Source organism: Felis catus, chromosome D2 (assembly GCF_018350175.1).
Source record: "Felis catus isolate Fca126 chromosome D2, F.catus_Fca126_mat1.0, whole genome shotgun sequence".
Taxonomy (NCBI): domain Eukaryota; kingdom Metazoa; phylum Chordata; class Mammalia; order Carnivora; family Felidae; genus Felis; species Felis catus.
This window is the reverse complement of record NC_058378.1, coordinates 56,289,152-56,307,490: the sequence shown is the minus strand read 5'-3', so window position 1 is coordinate 56,307,490 and position 18,339 is coordinate 56,289,152. Positions and strand designations below refer to the sequence as shown.

Sequence of the window (18,339 nt, the reverse complement as noted above, 5' to 3'; positions counted from 1 at the left end):
TCACTGCTTCCCTCTTCCATGGAAGCACAAAAGCCTACTCTTTCCAGAGCAATCTAGAAACCATCTGGTATGGAGGAAAAGGGGATATATTTAGTCTCAGGCAAATCCTTTGCAGAGACAGAATCGGCGCCTGGCAGAGCTATTTGGGACTTAGGGACAATGGCGCCCTCTCAGGGCCATTGTGAGGAGGGGAAGGGGTTGGAAGCATACCACCAGATTCCCCATGCCCACTTGAGCCAGGGAGCTAGCTCCTTTGTCTCTGATTTACAGTAAGAATTTATATAAATAAGGAGCCTGAAAGTCATCAAACTAGCTCGCAAATGATGTTTTACAGATAGAAATGGAGATTTGGAAAAATAGTGACTTCGGCCTGAGGTGATACATCCAGTGAGTGGCAGTGAGTGCCAGTGTATAGAATTGAATTCATCTTTCCTTTTATTTTATTTTTACAAATTATTTAATTTTTTAGAGAGTATGAGTCGGGGAGAGGGGCAGAGGGAGAGAGAGAGAGAGAGAGAGAGAATCTCAAGCAGGCTCCATGCTCAGCAAAGAGCCCCATGGGGAGCTCGGTCTCAGGACCCTGGGATCACGACCTGAGCTGAAATCAAGAGTTGGGCACTCAACCATCTGAGCCACCCAGGCACCTTCATCTTTCCTTTTAAAGCAACTCTAAGCATACAGTTGGATAAGATGTATACATCCCTGTAACCACCACCCCAATTAAGATGTACGATATTTCCATCATTCCAGAGAGTTCTCTCATGCCACTGTACAGTCAATCCCCATGTGCCTGCCCCAGGCTACCATCTCATTTCTATCACTGGAAATTCCTTTTATCACTAATTCCGTTGCCTAGTTTGCAGTTGGGGTATTGACTAAGTAAGCCTCCTTTCACTGCCTGGCTGACTTGAAATATCTGAGTGTTCCCATGTGGAGGAGAGAGGACCCTTGTTACTGTTTCTGAGACCAATGGCAGGAAAGAGTGAATCTGGCTTGTGGAAACCAGAGTTCTTGAAGGCAGGAGCTGTTCCTTATTTTGTGTTTCTGCAATACCAGAACAGTACCTGGAACATAGGAAGCTCTTCGTAAATGTACTTAGTAAATGTATCTGTCCAATAATGGAATGATTATCCATTGGAGAAGCTGTTCTGTTCCTTCCTGGATAAAAATGTGCTGGTAGTGGTGGTGCCTATCACTAATGAACACAAGTGAGTTTGAGTTTCTGACCTTGAGGGATAGACACAGGGCAAGAGCTGTGTCCAGTCGTCTTGGCTCGGCCCCAGGGGCACAGTGCAGTGGGAGAGATGGTGGGTTCTAATATGATGTGGTAGGTGGTAGGTAGGTAGCTGAATGCTGTGGAAACAGAGGGGAGCGGCATAGAATCCGACTGGGAGATTTGGGGAAGCTTGTCTGGAGGGCACGTGTCATGAGGGATGGTGAGAAGTAGCCTGTGGAAAGGGATTTTGGTGCAGGAACCAGCCTAAGGCATGGCGACTTGAGAGACCACGGTCATGTGACATAATTGCTCTGAGTGGGAAAATGGAACATATGTGGCCCCTGCAGTTGTTGTCATCCTAAGATTCTGTAAGTAGCGGGGTTTAGCTGAATGGCCACAAGTGCCCCAAAATACCCACGCACATTTGAGGTTTGGGTCAGAAAATGCTCTGAAAATGGCCATTTTCTGCAACAAGGTTTTGCATCCTGGGAACAGAAATGGAAATGAACGGATGGTCAGGGTGAAACGTTGCTGGACCCGCAGACACGGAGAAAGGCAGAGTGGCAAGGGAGTCCCCGGTGTCAGCAAGAGCCATGGAAAATGCCAAGTGTTGCACCATTGAGCACAACTGGCATTCACACGTGGCTGGCAGGAGTGTTACGTTGGTTCAATCACTTTGGAGAAAACTGGCAGGATCAACTAACTAGCGGAAGGTCTAGCCTATACCCAGGCCGTTCCGCTGATATGTTTATACCCAACAGAAATATGCTCACCAACAGGCTTGGCCTGGAGCTCTCCAGATGCCCGCGAATACTCGAATGGATACCCGTGTGGTGGGTTCTGCCTCCCACATGTTCACATCCTGTGAATGTGTTGCATTACATAGCAAAGGGGGATTAGGCAGCAAATGGGATTAACAGGTGAACCAGCTGACGTTAAAGAGATTATCCTGGATTATCAGGGTGGGCCAAATGTATCACAAATTTCCTTAAATGAGGAAGAGGGGGACAGAAGGGCCAGAGACGGTGGTATGAGAAAGACTCCACCAGTCTATACTGGCTTTGGAGACGGAAGGAGCCATGAGTCCAGGAATGCGGGCGGCTGCTGGAAGCCGAGAAGGTGAGGAAACACTCTTTCTTACCTAGAGCCTTTGGGAAGGAAGGCAGTCCTGCTGACACCTGGATTTTGGCCCAGGAGACCCATTTCTGACCTCTGACCTCCAGAACTGTAAGATCATGGATTTGTGCTGTTTTAGGCCTCTAAATTTGTGGCAATTTGTTACAGCAAGAATGAGAAACTAACACGTGGAATATTCATATGGTGGAATACTACACAGCAATGAGGACGGAGGATTTGCAATTACACGTAACAATATGGCTGAGAACATGCTGTATGATTTAATTTATGTAAGTATAAAGATGGGCAAAATGAATGCATGCTATTAGAAAATAGGAGAATGGTTACTCTGGGCTGAGGGTGGCCATGGGGTGCTAACAGACCGGAAGGGGGTGTGAGGAAGTTCTGAGATGCTGGTTATGCGGGCGTGTTCGTTTGCAAAGATTCACTGAGCTGTACACTTAACCATATTTGTACTTTCCTCTATGTATGTTATGCTTCAATAGAATGTGTGTGTGTATTTTGAGGGGCATGAAGGAAATTGATTTTTAACTAGATACTAATTATTTAAGTGTTTGGCTCTTGGTCTTGGTAAGGGTGGAAAGTTGGCCGAGAGGATAGGGAGAAGGTGGAAAGATGCAGAGAGAAGGTGGAAAGATGGGGGAAGGGGAGGCCTAGGGACACTTCCTGGAGGTCATGCTTAGGCAGAGTATGTAATGTTGGGGAGCCTGGATGCTGTGGAGCAGGGGTGGACATCTTGGGGGCCCAGAGTTGAGTCATTCCATATATATTTCCCGAACTAGTGATGTTTCATGGGGAGTTCTCAGGGTGGGGCTGATGAAGGGGGTTGCTGAATGGTCCAGGAAAGTATTACTGACAAAAGTGTGGAACTTAGATGAGAGGCAAAGGGGACATGGAAGCTCTGGGGGGGTGGACAGGGTGGGTGGAGTGTATTCTGAGAGAGCCAGACTACACTTAAGGCATTGTTTCCCCGAGGGGCGCCTGGGTGGCGCAGTCGGTTAAGCGTCCGACTTCAGCCAGGTCACGATCTCGCGGTCCGTGAGTTCGAGCCCCGCGTCAGGCTCTGGGCTGATGGCTCAGAGCCTGGAGCCTGTTTCTGATTCTGTGTCTCCCTCTCTCTCTGCCCCTCCCCCGTTCATGCTCTGTCTCTCTCTGTCCCAAAAATAAATAAACGTTAAAAAAAAAAAAGTTAAAAAAAAAAGGCATTGTTTCCCCGAAATAACTTTTAGGTGGTACTTTGGGTGAACTGTTCAAATAAAAAAATTTTTTTTAATGTTTATTTTTGAGAGAGTGAGAGAGTGAGAGAGAGAGAGAGAGAGAATGAGTGGGGGGAGGGGCAGAGAGAGAGGGAGATACAGAATCCAACGCAGGCTCCAGGCTCTGAGCGGTCAGCACAGAGCCCCACATGGGGCTCGAACTCAGGAGTAGTGAGATCATGACCTGAGCTGAAGTCGAACACTTAACTGACTGAGCCGCCCAGGTGCCCCTCTACCCCCTGGAGTTTGAGTCAATTGCCCAGGAAGTTGCAGTTCTAACAGGGTGCCAGGTGGTGCTAATATTGTTGGTCCAGAGGCCACACCGAGAACCACTGATGTAGAGATGGCAGTGGGTGGAGAGTTTGTGACCAGTCGTGGGTGTGGAATATGGGGCTGGAGGGGCAGGGGGTCAGCAACCTGCAGGAAGGGGAGGAGCAGGTATACGGGCGGTGACACCTAGGCAGAGGCAGAGGCAGATTCAGCCTTACCTGGCAGAGGGTGGAGTGAGCCGGTGCTGGGGTGGGCACAGAGTGCCAAGTGGGATGCCCAGGAGGGCTGCCGCTGGGGCTGCTTCTTCGAAGTCAGGGGGCTAATACCCAGCCCCAGCACCCGCAGCTTAGCAATGATGTAGGAAAAGGGAAGTAAATCCAGACCTTCTGACAGTGCCTAGGGAGATTACTGACTCTAGTTTTTCTCCCCTTTTGATTAGCTCTGAAAGGAAGGAAGCCAACATCTGAGCACCCACTGCCTCTCAGGAATTTTATATGCCGTATCACATTTGATCATTACAGTCCGTGATGTAGGTATCATTAATCTGTTTTAAGAATGAGGAGGGGCACCTGGGTGGCTCAGTTAGTTGAGTGCCTGGCTTCAGCTCAGGTCATGATCTCACCGCTCGTGAGTTCAAGCCCCGCGTCAGGTTCTGTGCTGACAGCTCAGAGCCTGGAGCCTGCTTCAGATTCTGTGACTCTGTCTCTTTCCACCCCTCCCTGCTCTCTCTCTCTCTCTCTCTCAAAAATAAACATTAAAAAAATTAAAAAAAAAAAAAGAATAAGGAAACGGAGGCCCTGAGAAGTGAAGAGACTTGCCCATTGTTACCTAGGCAAACCTGTGATGTAGTTAGCCCTAGGGTTGACTAATTAAATTTCTTGTTTGTTCCCCACTCCCTCAATATTATTGCAACATGCAATTCATTTTACGTTCTTTTTTCGTAGTAAGTACATGTGCCTGTAATCACCACCTCTACCATTAGATGGCGCAGGTGACCTTTCACCCAGTTAATGCATCAGACATGAGAGGCTGGATGGGTGAGGACCTCAATTAAATCTCCCTTTCTTTAATTTATTTGTTTTAATTTTAGTCAGAAGTGAGCTTGAAAGATTGACAACCATTATAAACTTACCCTAGAAATAAACACAGGTAGCTGGATCTGTGTGTGTCTGTGGCCAATTGTATATTTGGGATTGTTCCAAGTTGACAACCATGTAAAATGCCACGTTTATCAAAAGATAGGTAGTAAAAATGTGCTTATTTATAGCTTACAAATATATTACTAAATTTTAATAGTCATGGTAGCAATTGTTTAGGACTTAGGCAAACAAAAGGCTTTTTTTGGGTGAGGAATATTCTTTCACTGATACTTTTTAGAATTGCAGGTATATGGTCATAATAAAAAGCAGACCAACTACTAGTTCATTATTAAAAAAAAATCCCCATGGGGTGCCTGGGTCGCTCAGTCAGTTAAGTGTCCAACTTCGGCTCAGGTCATGATCTCAGTCAGGGTTTATGGGTTTGAGCCCCACATCAGGCTCTGTGCCGACAGCTCAGAGCCTGGAGCCTGCTTCAGATTCTGTGTCTCCCTCTCTCTCTGCCCCTCCCCTGCTTGTGCTCTGTCTCTCAAAAATAAATAAACATTAAAAAAAATCTCAATAAACAACTGACTCCCTTGTTGCCTGCACCCAAAGGGAACCAATCTGACCACACCACCCTTGGTACCACAGGTACCTACTATCCTGGGGCTTTCATTCTGTTTTAGGAATGAGGAACTAAGGCCAGAGAGGCAGTGTGCCTCCATTACATCACAGGAGTGCTGATGGCTGGTCTAGAACTAGAAGTCAGGTGCTCTGACTCCTTGTCCAGTGCTCTTTGTGCCACATCATTCTATTTGAGAAGTGGTGGCAGTGACAGCCATCTTGTTTGTCATGTCTCTGTGTATAAAAACCTTGAGCCTGACACCATGGCCAAGAGCCTAGCTCCCTCCTGCTGTGCCACTTATAGGATGAGCATAGCGGTGGGCTTGCGGTGCAGGGGGAGACTCAGAAAATTACTGTTTGAGTGAGGAAAAGAAGGAAAGAAATGCCCTCCAGACACTTTAGAAGCTTACCATTCCTGAATGTGGGGGGAGCAGTCGGGCAGCCATCTGGTGGTAGATTGATTACATTGGACCCCTTCCATCATGGAGAGCATCGATTTGGTCACCATTGGAATAGACACTTATTCTGGATGAGGATTTGCCACCCTTTCCTGAAATACTTCTGCCAGCCCAACCATCTGTGTGCTCACAGAATACCTCATTCACTGTCGTGGTATTATACAAAATATTGCTTCTGATTGGGGATCTCATTTCAGAGCAGTATAAGAGCAGCAACAGATTTGTGCTGGTGGGAATTCACTAGTCTTACCACATGCCCTATAACCCGGAAGCAGTTGACCTGATGGGACATGGGATGGCCTCCTGAAGGCTTGGTTATGGTACCAGTTGTCCTGGAAGGTTGAGTTCTGTCTTACAGGATGCACTATAAGCTTTAGATCTGTGACTGTCTCCCATAGTAATCAACCTTCTCAGTCCTCTACCTTACCTTTGGTTAAGGTCAGTTAAGTTGGTTAAGTTACCTTGAGGCAAGTCACTCCTCTAACTTACCTGCAGAAACTTTGAGGTTAGCTGGTTTGAAGGCATTCGTTCTGATGGAGGTATGCTTCCATCGGGAAACACAATGAGTCCATTGAACTGAGACTGCCATCCGGCCATGTTGAGCCCCTTGTGTCTCTGAACCAAAGGGAAGTTGGGTTGCTGCTACAAAGTGGGAGCAGAAGAACTATATCTGCAACTGTGGGGTACCTCTGAGAACAGTTGACCCTTGAACAACGTCAGGGGGCTAGGGATGGTGACCCCCTTACACATACACAGTAGAAAATCTGTGTACATAGTACAAAGTTAGAAAAAATAAAGTCCTCTTTGGCCCAGCATTTCAACTGTGGTGATGTCAGTCCAGTCCCCATCATATCTCACCAGACTTCCCTGTTACCATTTTACCTCCTCCCAGTCCAGAGGCTCATGCTCTGTTTGAGTCCATTGATTAGCTCAAACGCCCCTCCAGGTCCTCTGGGTCAAGGACAGTCTTCTAACATGATCTGCTGGCTGTTCTTACTTCCTCCTCCAGCCCATCTCCATATTCTCTGCCCACTGCCACCCAGGCTTTCAGATCCCAGAGCTTGCAGATGCCCTCTGGCCTCAGGGCTTCGTCCAGAATTCTCCCACCCCCAGACTCCCACCCAGATGCACTACTCTTCATCTGACGGCAGGTTGGGCGTCATCTCAACCTCTCTTGGAAGTCTTCTTGGGCTCCCAGAATCCTACGCGGTTCCTTTACAGCTCTCACTACTTTTGGTAATTATAAAATCTGGCGATTCTTTGTTTTTCATTGATGTCTGCCTCTCATAGGAGGCCATGGACTCCCCAAGGGCAGGGACTGTGTCTGTGTGACTCACTGTTGGCATCCCAGAGCCAACACAGAGGCTGGCACATAGTGGGCATTCATTATTTAATGAACAAATTAATACAAGAGAAGGACATGTGTTAGAAAACTCTTGGATGAAGAAAGTGTATGATGTTCTGGGAAAACCCTGCACGAGATGCTTGGTTTCCTGAGAATACACAGTTGGAAATGTTAGGAGGGGCCAGATCACGGGGGGCCTTGTTGGCCACATTAAGTGGACTGGTTCAGATTGTTCAGATCCAGAGAACCATGGAAAGTGGCAAAATGGAGAAGTGATGTGTGTGCCAGGCAGCCCCTTTGGCTGTCTCTGCGGTGGTAAAGGGAGAAGTGGGGGCCGGGAGACCCCAAGATGGGCTGACACCACAGTCCTGATTAGGGTCTTGCTGGTTTGAGCTGGGGTCGTGGTGATGGTGATGGGATGTAGGAATGGAGTCACCATTTGTGGCAATTAATCTAACACTCAGTGGCTCTTGGCCCTTCCCTGAAAAACAAAACAAAACAAAAACAAAAACCAGTGTGTCTGTATAAGAGAGATGGTAATGGAACCCCATAGGGGCCTGGTGGGGACTGAGTGTGTTTTACAGACACATCCTTTGATCACAAAGAGAATTTTGCAAATGGTCCCTCCAGAGGCAGTCACCAGGACATGATTACACAGCCCAGGGGCTTGGGGCAGAGACAGGGGCAGGGCCCTCGTCCCTACGGCCAGGAGCTGTGGGGACAGCAGCAGAGCCTGGCAATGGTGAATGGAAAATTGGCTTGTTATGCAGTAAATCTCTCTCCAGCACTTCTTCATTTAGGCTTTGACGCGGAGCCAGAGGAAGGAGCTGGGAGACCCTGGAGCCTGAGAAGCCCCCGGAGCCTCAGCCGGAGCCAGGAAGGGGCTGCTGCTCTGGCTAGGCAGGGATGGTGAGAGTTGGGTGTGTGCCATCCACCAGGAACAGGCTGCCCGGGGACCTGCTGCACTTGAGCTCTCCCAACACATGCGTCACACTTTCTCTCCATCCCTTAGGAGCCTTGTAATTGGTTGCAGAGTTGGAGGGCGGGGCCGCCAGGTCACCTAGCTCTTCTTAAGGTAAGTTGGTTGAGAGATGACTGGGAAGATGCCAGGAGAAAACCTATATAATAGCTACTGTAGATTGAATGCTTACTCCATGCCCTGAGTCAGGCTTTTTAATGCTACTCATTCAGCCTGAGCTAGGTTCCTTCCTTTCTCTCCCATCATGCTCTGTGCTTCTCCTTTAGAATACTTACCAGAAGTGTAACAGAGGTATTCATTCACACGTCAATACGGTTAACATCTGTCTTTCCTGCTAGACTGTAAACTCCACGAGGGCAGGGACTGGGTCTTGTCCTTTGCTGTGGCTCCAGCACCTACCGTGCCACCTGCCGCGTAGTTGGTTTGCGCTAAGTGTTGGTTGGACAGATGAATGAGATGAATGATCCTCACCACAGCCCAGTGAAGCGGCTACTGTTATTCTCCTCATTTCAGGATAGAGAGGTTGGAGCGGCCAAGCCACAGAGCCTGAAGGTGGCACTCAGGATCCAGACTTACAATGCCAAGGAGTGGGCATGGGGCCCAAGTATGCTGATACAAGTCAACCTGGGGAAAGTGAGACCCTTGCTCTTTCTGGCCCTTGCCTGTTAGGATGTGAGACCAAGGCTGCTGGTGGCTGTGATTCCAGCCTAGTAGGGAGCTGGTCTGAAGGCATGGTGTCAGAGAGAAGCAAAGATGAGCGAGAGACCCAGCCATCCCTTTGCCCGGTCTGCAGCTGGGAATGGAGCAGATACACGCCTCTTAGGCTTGGGCTGGCCTGGCTCACACCCCTTATACTTGTAATGGAGAGTGCTGATGAACATGGTATCAAACCCATCCCTTCTGCTGGTGTAGCCAGAAGAGAGCCAATGACCTGGCCTTGGTTCCCAGTCTACCGGCACTCAGTCTGTGACAGAGCAAGTTCTCTACCTCTGGGTCTCAGCTTCCTCAGCTGTCAAATGGGCATGGTCATCTCCAGCTCTCAGGCAGGAGTGGGAAATGCTGAGAGAGGAATAGGGAGAGGAGGGCGGCAGGGGAGCTCATGAACTGGGTTTGCAGTCGTGTTGAGTTTGAGGTATGAACTCGCCCAGGCAGTTGGAGGAATAGGTCTGGAAGCTGCAAGACTTCTCAAGCTCTCCCATCCCCAGGACGCAGGAAAGATGGGTAGATTGATGGATTCCCCTCCTCCTTGTTTTTCGTCTCTGGCCATTGTGAGCCTGGGGCTGTGTCCGTAAGGGAAATAAGGATAAGCAGTGATTACTTACCCTGAGCGAGACCTTTTTTCAAGACCTGACATATTTCAGCTTATTGAGGCCCTATAACAACCCAATGGAATACTGTTACCCCCCCCCCCCCCACTTTACCTATGGGAACCCAGAGGCCCAGAGATCATAAGGAGCCTGTTGTGTGAGGTCGGGTGGCAGAGCCCAGATCTGAACCCAGGCAGACTGCACAAGAGCTGCATTCTTAACCAGTGTCCCACAGCATCCTCCTGTGCATGCCGGGGGGGGTGTTTTTGTGAGCGTCAGGGACTCCATACTGGGACGCTCATCACTGCGGGCTGACAGAAAGCTATGCCATCCTGACCCTGTGACAGCACATTATGGTGGCACAAAGATTTTTAGCAGAATTCACATTAGAGATTTTGGGAACCAGAAAATGAAATTTGACAGCTGACAACAAAGGCATCTGAGTCTTACTTTTTGCATTCATGTGGGTGAGACCCTGGGTTGTTGTCATGCTGCTGAGTCCTGTTTCCCTGTGACCCCCGGTGGAGCTCAGCTGTTTTAGCTCTGTGAGAATGTCCCTAGGCGTCGAGGAGGGCTGCGCGCAGGAGGTTCAAATGCAGGGAGGAGACTTGGTACAGACAGGGGTTTGCAAAAGTATTCGGGGAGGGAGAGCCAAGGAAGAGCCGAGTAGGCTCAGCTTCAGGCTGCCTCGTTCCCAGATTCTCCTCTGTTAATTCAGACAAGGTGGTTGTTTTACTGGAATAGGGTGGTTGACAGGATTGTAGCAGCTTTCTTTCTTCTCAGGCTTTTCCCCCCTTACTTTTAAATTATACTTGGGGCACCTGGGTGGCTTAGTCAGTTGAGCATCCGACTTCGGCTCAGGTCATGATCTCACAGTTCATGGGTTCGAGCCCCGCGTCGGGCTCTCTGCTGACAGATCAGAGCCTGGAGCCTGCTTCAGATTCTGTGTGTCTCTCTCTCTCTGACCCTCCCCCGTTCATGCTCTATCTCTCTCTCTCTCAAAAATAAACATTAAAAAACAATTCAAAAAATTAAATTATACTTGAAACAGATACAGAAAGCCACGGAAGACGAATGTATGGCATAATGAATTCCTATCAGGTGACCATTCGGGTTATTCAGCACTCCGGTCAAGAAATGGCATAGCGGGGCGCCTGGGTGACGCAGTCGGTTAAGCGTCCGACTTCAGCCAGGTCACGATCTCGCGGTCCGTGAGTTCGAGCCCCGCGTCGGGCTCTGGGCTGATGGCTCAGAGCCTGGAGCCTGTTTCCGATTCTGTGTCTCCCTCTCTCTCTGCCCCTCCCCCGTTCATGCTCTGTCTCTCTCTGTCCCAAAAATAAATAAACGTTGAAAAAAAAATTAAAAAAAAAAAAAAAAAAGAAATGGCATAGCTCCCTTCTTCTCCCCATCCCAACTTTTATGGTAATCGCTTCCTCACATTCCTGAGTAAACTTTACCACCCAAGAGCACCTTTTTAAACCCTACCATTCAGTCTTACCCACTTTTAAAAATTAAGCAAAAATTTTCGGGGTGTCTGGGTGGCTTAGTTGGTCAAGCGTCTGTCTGACTTTGGTTCAGGTCATGATCTCTCTGCTCATGGGTTCGAGCCTTGTGTTGGGCTTGGTGCTGACAGCTCAGAACCTGGAGCCTGCTTTGCATTCTGTGTCTCCGTCTCTCTCTCTCCCTCCCTGCTCAGGTTCTGTTTCTCTCTCTCTCTCAAAAATAAATAAACATTAAAAAAATTAAACAAATTTTTAGTTGTAGTAAAAAAAAAGTACAATTTTTCATTGTACACATCAATTTATACACAGCATAAAATTCAGCACTGTAACCATTTTGAGTGTATACTTCAGTGGTGTGAGGTATGTTCCTACTGGTTGTGCATGCCTCACCACCATCTATCTCCAGAACTTTCTCATTTTGCCAAACTGAAACTCTTACCCATTGAACAACTCCCCATTCTGTTGACCCCCACCCCTGATAACTTCCATTCTACTTTCTGTCTCTCTGAATTTGACCGCTCTAGGCACCTCATATAAGTGAAGTCACACAGTATTTGTCTTTCTGTGACTGGCTTATTTCACTTAGCCTTAGTGTCCTCCGGGTTCATCCACATTGCTGCAGCATGTGACAGGATCTCCTTACTTTTTAAGGTTGAATTACATCCCAGGGTATGTGGGCACCACATTTTGTTTATCCATTCACCTGTGGATGGACCCTTGCTCTTGGCTAGGGTGAATGATGTTGCTATGAACGTGAGTGTGTGCTTACCCACGTTTTTATTTGATATGTCTTTAAGGTCTCTTTTCATCCACGGATTCTCCCTCCATCCCTTTTGCCCGCTCTTTTAATTATTCATTGAAGATCCCAGGGGCGTTGGACCAGCAGACCTTCCCCAGTCTGCATGTTGCTGACTGCATACCGGTGCTGCCTGCAGTTCAGCATCTGTATTTACAATAAATTGGTAGTTGGATACAGAAGCTTGATCCATTCAGGTTGTGATTCTTTCAAATCGATAGGCGATGGTGTGTTCTTTCATCAAAAGGTGCACACAGTCTTGTGTTGTTATTTTGCCTGTGTTCATGTAAGGCGTGATGCTAACAGCAGCTGATACTCAATACCTAGATCCATTAATTAATTTATAGGTACAAAATGGCGTTGTTGTTCGAATTTGCCCATTCCTTTTTTCAGTAATTAGCGGCAGCGACTTTCTTAACAGAGAGCCAATGGAGATTTTTGCATAAGATTTTGTTTCAAGAACGGGTCCATTGCCTTAAAAACAATGAATAAAAAAAAGAGCAGAGAACTTCTGGGTAATGATAACGGAGTGAATAGGTCAATTTTCTCTCTCTTAAAATTCTACTGAATTGACTGAAGGTGCAGGATCTGCAAAGACAGAGGAAGGAGAAGAGGTATAACAGCAACACAATGGTGGCTCGGTCGTAAAGGGGTTGGCATCTCTGAGAGCTTCTTGAGAAAAAGGTACATGAGAAGTCAGTATTTTGAGACTTTTAGTAAATGAAAATGTCTTTACTTTACTCTCACATTTGATTGATAGTTTGACTGTGTATAGAATTCTGAGTTGGGAGTCCTTTTCCTTCAGAATTCCAGTGCCTTCTGTGCTCCAGTGTTGCTGCCAAGAGAACACTAATTCCTAGCTCTTTGTAGGTGATGTTATTTTTATTCCTTCTGGGAGCTTGTGGGAACTTCTTTGCGTTCTCAGTATGCTGAAGCTCCACAGTGACTTAACTTGGTGGATTTATTTTCATGTGTCATGGGGAGAAATTCCAAAATGGCCAGTTGTAGGAGGTACAAGTTGGTAGCTCTTGGGAAGGCAAATGGTGGTGGTTGTGGAGGTTGACTGCCATTTTCATAACTGATCTTACAGGATCATTTGGCTATTTTTGTGTATGTATAGCTTTGATGTAAAAATAAAAACTGAAAGGAAAAGACAAAGAAGGAGTGTGGGCTTAGGAGTAAGGCAGTCCAGGGTTTGAATCCTGGATCTCTTACTTGGTTAACGGGGTGTTGGTGAGTCACACAACAGAGATGAACCTCAATTTTCTTACTTAAAATGGGAGTGGGTATTCCCACTCTGTCCAGATCACATGGTTGTGTGATAGAGGATGTAGGGGATTTTGTAAGCTGTGAAGAGTGAACCCACAGGAAGTTAGCATTCCTGATAAGACATGACACAGAGGCTATGTTTTCAGCTGCCAGAGGACCTTGTGCAAATCAAGAGGGTGTCATTTCCTACGGTCCAGACTTTTCTTCTTTCCTCTTCCCTCTCTGTTCCCTGCTACTAGAGAAAGCCAGTTTGTCCTATGTGGTGGAAAGTGGGCCCCAATCGGGGCGCCTGGGTGGCTCAGTCGGTCAAGCATCCGACTTCGGTTCAGGTCATGATCTCGTGGTCCGTGAGTTCAAGCCCCGCATTGGGCTCTGTGCTGACAACTCAGAGCCTGGAGCCTGCTTCAGATTCTGTGTTTCCCTCTTTCTCTGCCTCTCCCCGCACTCACATTCTGTTTCTCTCTCTCTCAAAAATAAATATTTAAAAAAGAAAGAAAGAAAGAAAGTGGGCCCCCGTCAAATGTTAGCCTTTGCTGGGCCCCATTGTTACGTGTGGTGCTGACTTAATCACCTGGCCCCGGGACGGTCCTGTACATCTCACGCTTTGGTTCTCCAGCTTCCAAGTCTGCTCTTCTGAAGCCATTTTCTTCTGGGAACTGAACCTGGAATTCAGGGAAGTTGCCAGCAGTCAGTCAGTAGAAGCCAGGCTTCCCCAAAGCATGACCAACAAGTGGAAGATGATAGCATATCTTAATTAAGATACTTGTGTGTGTACATGAGGAGATGCTAACAGTTTTCAATTCAAAGCTACTTGGCTGGAGTGTTGGGTTGAGAACGATTCTGAAGCTGAGCTCAGTGGAAAGGAGTCTGGTGATCAATCAGTATTAATGGACAAGGGAGGGGATAATGGTAGCCCACCCACCATCTATTTGTCCTCCCTGATAGAAATGTTTTTTCTTTTTTTAATCGGGGCATAACCTTGACATGATATCTTAAATTTAAGTGCACAACAAGGTGTATTTTTTTTTTAATTTTTAAAATGTTTTTATTTATTTTTGAGACAGAGAGAGACAGAGCATGAGCAGGGGAGGGGCAGAGAGAGACAGGGAGACACAGAGTCTGAAGTAGGCTGCAGGCTCTGAGCTGTCAGCACAGAGCCCGGCACGGGGCTTGAACCATGAACTGTGAGATCATGACCTGAGCTGAAGTCAGACACTTAACCGACTGAGCCACCCAGGCACCCCTAAGTGCACAACGAGGTGTATTTTTACACACACACACACACACACACACACACACACACACACACACACACACACATTACTACCATCTAGATCAAAATAAAGAATATTTCTAGAAGCCCAGAAGAATTCCCTTGTGTCCCTTTCAGTCACTACTCTCTCAAAGACGACCATTATTTTGATCTCTATTACTGCAGATTAGTTTTGCTTGTGTTTTATTTCATATAAATTGAATTAAACGGTATGCACTCTAGTGTCAAGCTTCTTTCACTCAGCATAATGCCTGTGTGATTTATTCATGTCTTGCTCATTATTCCATTGTATGGATACACCACAATCTGTTTATCCATTTCCCTATTGATGAACAGCAGACTCCTTTCCAAGTTTGGGCTGTTATGAATGAGGCTGTTTTAAATAGTTTTATACATGTCTTCTGGTGGACTAACCCCCTCATTTCTATTGAGTATTATATCGCCCCAAATTCATTTTTTGAAGTCCTAACTCCTAATGTGATGGTATTAGGAGGTGGAGCCTTTCTGAGGTGATTAGGTTAAGGTGAGGCCATGAGGGTGGGACCCTCCTGATGAGATTAGTGTCTCTATAAGAAGAGGAAGGGGTGGGGGGTGCCTGGGTGGCTCAGTCAGTTAAGTGTTGGACTGAGATCAGGTCATGATCTCACGGTTTGGTTCGTGGGTTCAAGCCCTACATCGGGCTCTGTGCTGACAGCTCAGAGCCTGCCTGCTTCAGATTCTGTGTCTCCCTCTCTCTCTGCCCCTCCCTTGCTTGCGTGCACGTGCGCATGTGTGTGTGTACGTGCTCTCTCTCTCTCAAAAATAAATTTCTCTCTCTCTCTCTCTCTCAAAAACAAATATGTAAACCTTAAAGAAAGAAGAAGAGGAAGAAACTCCAGACCTTCCTCTTTGCCGTGTGAGGATACAGCAAGAAGGCAGTTTTCTGCAAGCCAGGAAAAGGGACCTGATCATGCTGGCACCCTGATCTTGGACTTCCAAGCCTCCAAAACTATGAAAAATAAATGTCTGTTTTCAAACCACCCAGTCTATCCAGTCTGTGGTATTTTATTGTAGCAGCCAGAGCTAAGACAGTAATTTGTCTCTATCTCTATCCATATCTATATCTTTAGCCATATCCATATAGTTCTACCTAGGAGAGAACTAGCTGGTTCATAGGGTAGGTGAATGGATTTCTACTCACAAAGCACTGAATTGCATCAAATGTGAATCGAGTCTCTGTTCACATCAAATACGCTGTTGGGCTCCCGGTTCGCATGAGGCTGTTGAACTCAGACTCTGACTCTGAGGTTGGACATCAGTTCAGCACAAGACTTTAAAGCAAACACTTTTATATAACCAGGCAGCTTGTTCTCTAACCTTTCACTGTTTTAATATTTGTAGAAAATTTAATATTTTCAATTATGTAATTGAACTTTGGTTTTCTGCAGGCTTGAGTAAATCTTGAATTCCCTCTAATTCTTTCTTGACTTTTCAGGGGCTTGTCTAAAGTTTGTTTTGCCAGATGTCAAATCTTCAGTTCTCTTTAGTTGTCCTAGAGCAGATCTTGTCTGTGTCTGTTGGAAAGAGCCTTGGGATACTTCCCTAGTCCACTAATGAGTTTTCTATGCCTGGAAATTATTATTTTTTTCCACCCAGAAGGCAATTTCTCCAAAAAATGACCTCTTTTACCCTAGATCTTTGCTTTTTGAAATAATAGCTGCTGTATATACCATTTGTATTGAAAGCTTATTATGTTGGCTCACTAAATACCTCTGGTTGTAGAAAATTTCTGACTTACAAACTTGCTTCTAATTTTAACAAGGGTCACACTTCTTGTTTTAGCAATAAAGAGCCTTGTTCATAGTGGATGCACAACAAATATTTGTTGAATCCACTTGATGAAAATCTTTTAAGGAGACATAACACAGAACTGTAACTAGAGGCTGTGGAAGTTTCCTTCCAGCTCCAAGGTTTTAAGGCAAAGCCCTCAGGTGATTTCCTCACCCTAAGTCCTGGGAATGGGCAGCTGGGGAAAGGGGTAAGCAACTGATTTTCATAGCAGAAAGGAGTGGATCTGCCTGGGCAGCAGTCCGGGGTCCCTGGTTGGGCACATTTATCTAGACGCCAGCTGGTCTGGCTCTGGACTGTTACGATAACTGGATTTCTAAATTCTGTCTTTCCTCAAGGATCGAGGACCTGGGTTTTCTGCTCCCATTACAGTTCATTTTGATTTCATAAACATTTTTGAGCATCTGCTAGGTCCCAGTTATTGTGCTAGGTGCTGGACAGCAAACGTGAACATAATGGAAGCTGATCTATGATAGCCAGTCAGCTCTGTGACCCTGAGTTAGTTATTTCTCCTCTAGGGGCTCTGTTTCCTTATCTGTAAAATGGGGCTGTAGCTTGGGGATTGCAGTTTATCTCTGGAGAAGCATTGAACTGTGCCATGCATCTGTTCTCATAGAGGGAAACTGAGGTCTGGGTGGGTGGACATACTGGACTGGTCACAGAGCTGGACCAGTTCAGTGCTTCCCTGGGTACAGTTTGCCCTCATCTCCTTGCAGATGGTGCCTGAAACTTCCCAGAGGGCCTCTGTGCTGTGTCCATCCCCATTTGTCCGGAGGCACTGTCCTGATTGATCCAACAAAAGTGAGTGGTTTCTGTTTGGTGGGAGCCCCCCCCCCCCCCCCCCCACTTAGCAGCACCCCCCCCCCGACAGCAGGTCCACATGGCCCCACCCCACCCTTGAGCATCCACGCTGCCCTCACCCGCCTCTCCCTCTCCCCGGAACCCGCAGCGGCACCCCATCCATGTCCTGCCAGGTGGAGCCTGCAGGGAGCAAGTGTCTACAAACCTGCCCAGAACCTTAGGTTCTGGACTACTGCCCTGGCTGAGGTTGATAAATGTTCATTGATGAATGTTCATTGAAGATGAAACACCCTCCAAGGACCCAAACTGGCTTGGCAGAAGCCCCAAAACAACCTAATAGTTGATTTTAAAAATTCTTCCTGCCCTGCCTGAAAATCCTCCAAACCTCCCCAAGTCAATTTAAATACTGCTTCGGTTGTTTTCAATCTGCAATCAGTCATTTACACCGTTGTCAGGCCTTTGCAGGCACCAGCCTGGGTCTAAGAATGGAACCCTGCCCCCACCAGCTGGATAAGCTGGCAAGCAGTTCACTGTGAGCCTCTCCGATTTCTGTCCGTAAGTAGGAAGAGCAGTACCTTCCTTGCAGGGTTACCTACAGATGATCTATGTCATATGAAATCTACAGCAGACGGTTTTGCCATTGTCGAGTGCAGTAAAATGGTTACAGGTGTGACATCTGGGGTCCGATTGCTTGGGTTCAAATCCCCGATCCCTGTCAGCAGGTGATGATGAGCAGCTTATTTACCTCTGGGCAGCTGTTGCTCATTGTTAGTGGTAACTACCGTTTTCATAATTTGTTGCATCCATCTTGGGCAGCTGGAGACAAGCCAGTGATCCGATGGGCGTTCTGTAACACACAGCCAGCACATGACTATTTTTTATTGTGGTATATATATCCATTTTAACCATTTTTAAGTGTACAATTCAGTGGCATTAATTTCTTTTGCAGTGTTGTGCAATATCACCTCTCACTATTTTCAAACAAACAAACTCTGTGCCCATTAAGCAATAATTCCCCATTCTTTCCTCCCTCTGGTCCCTGATAACTTCTAATCTATTCTCTGTCTCTCTGAGTTTACCTATTCTAGATAGTTCATACAAGCCATCACTTATTTTAAGCATCCTTTGCAGATTTATAACAGCTCTTCAATGCAGGAATGTAAAATGTGTTATTTAGTTTGCTCATAAAATAATTAAATT

At 46.8% G+C, this 18,339-nt stretch overlaps 2 long non-coding RNA genes across 3 annotated transcripts; both read left to right on the top strand.

Moving 5' to 3' along the window:
* Window positions 1-539: 539 nt before the first annotated feature.
* LOC123380864 lies at window positions 540-17,140 on the top strand. Of its 2 annotated transcripts, none has more exons than XR_006587197.1 (3): window positions 540-2,335; window positions 2,501-2,622; window positions 17,055-17,140. It is a non-coding gene; the product is annotated as an uncharacterized LOC123380864 (long non-coding RNA). The 2 variants fall into 2 exon arrangements; XR_006587198.1 differs by lacking the exon at window positions 17,055-17,140 and adding an exon at window positions 4,319-4,526.
* LOC109492617 lies at window positions 5,444-17,003 on the top strand. The gene is made up of 3 exons (XR_002146546.3): window positions 5,444-8,294; window positions 8,398-8,460; window positions 15,365-17,003. It is a non-coding gene; the product is annotated as an uncharacterized LOC109492617 (long non-coding RNA).
* Window positions 17,141-18,339: the final 1,199 nt, after the last annotated feature.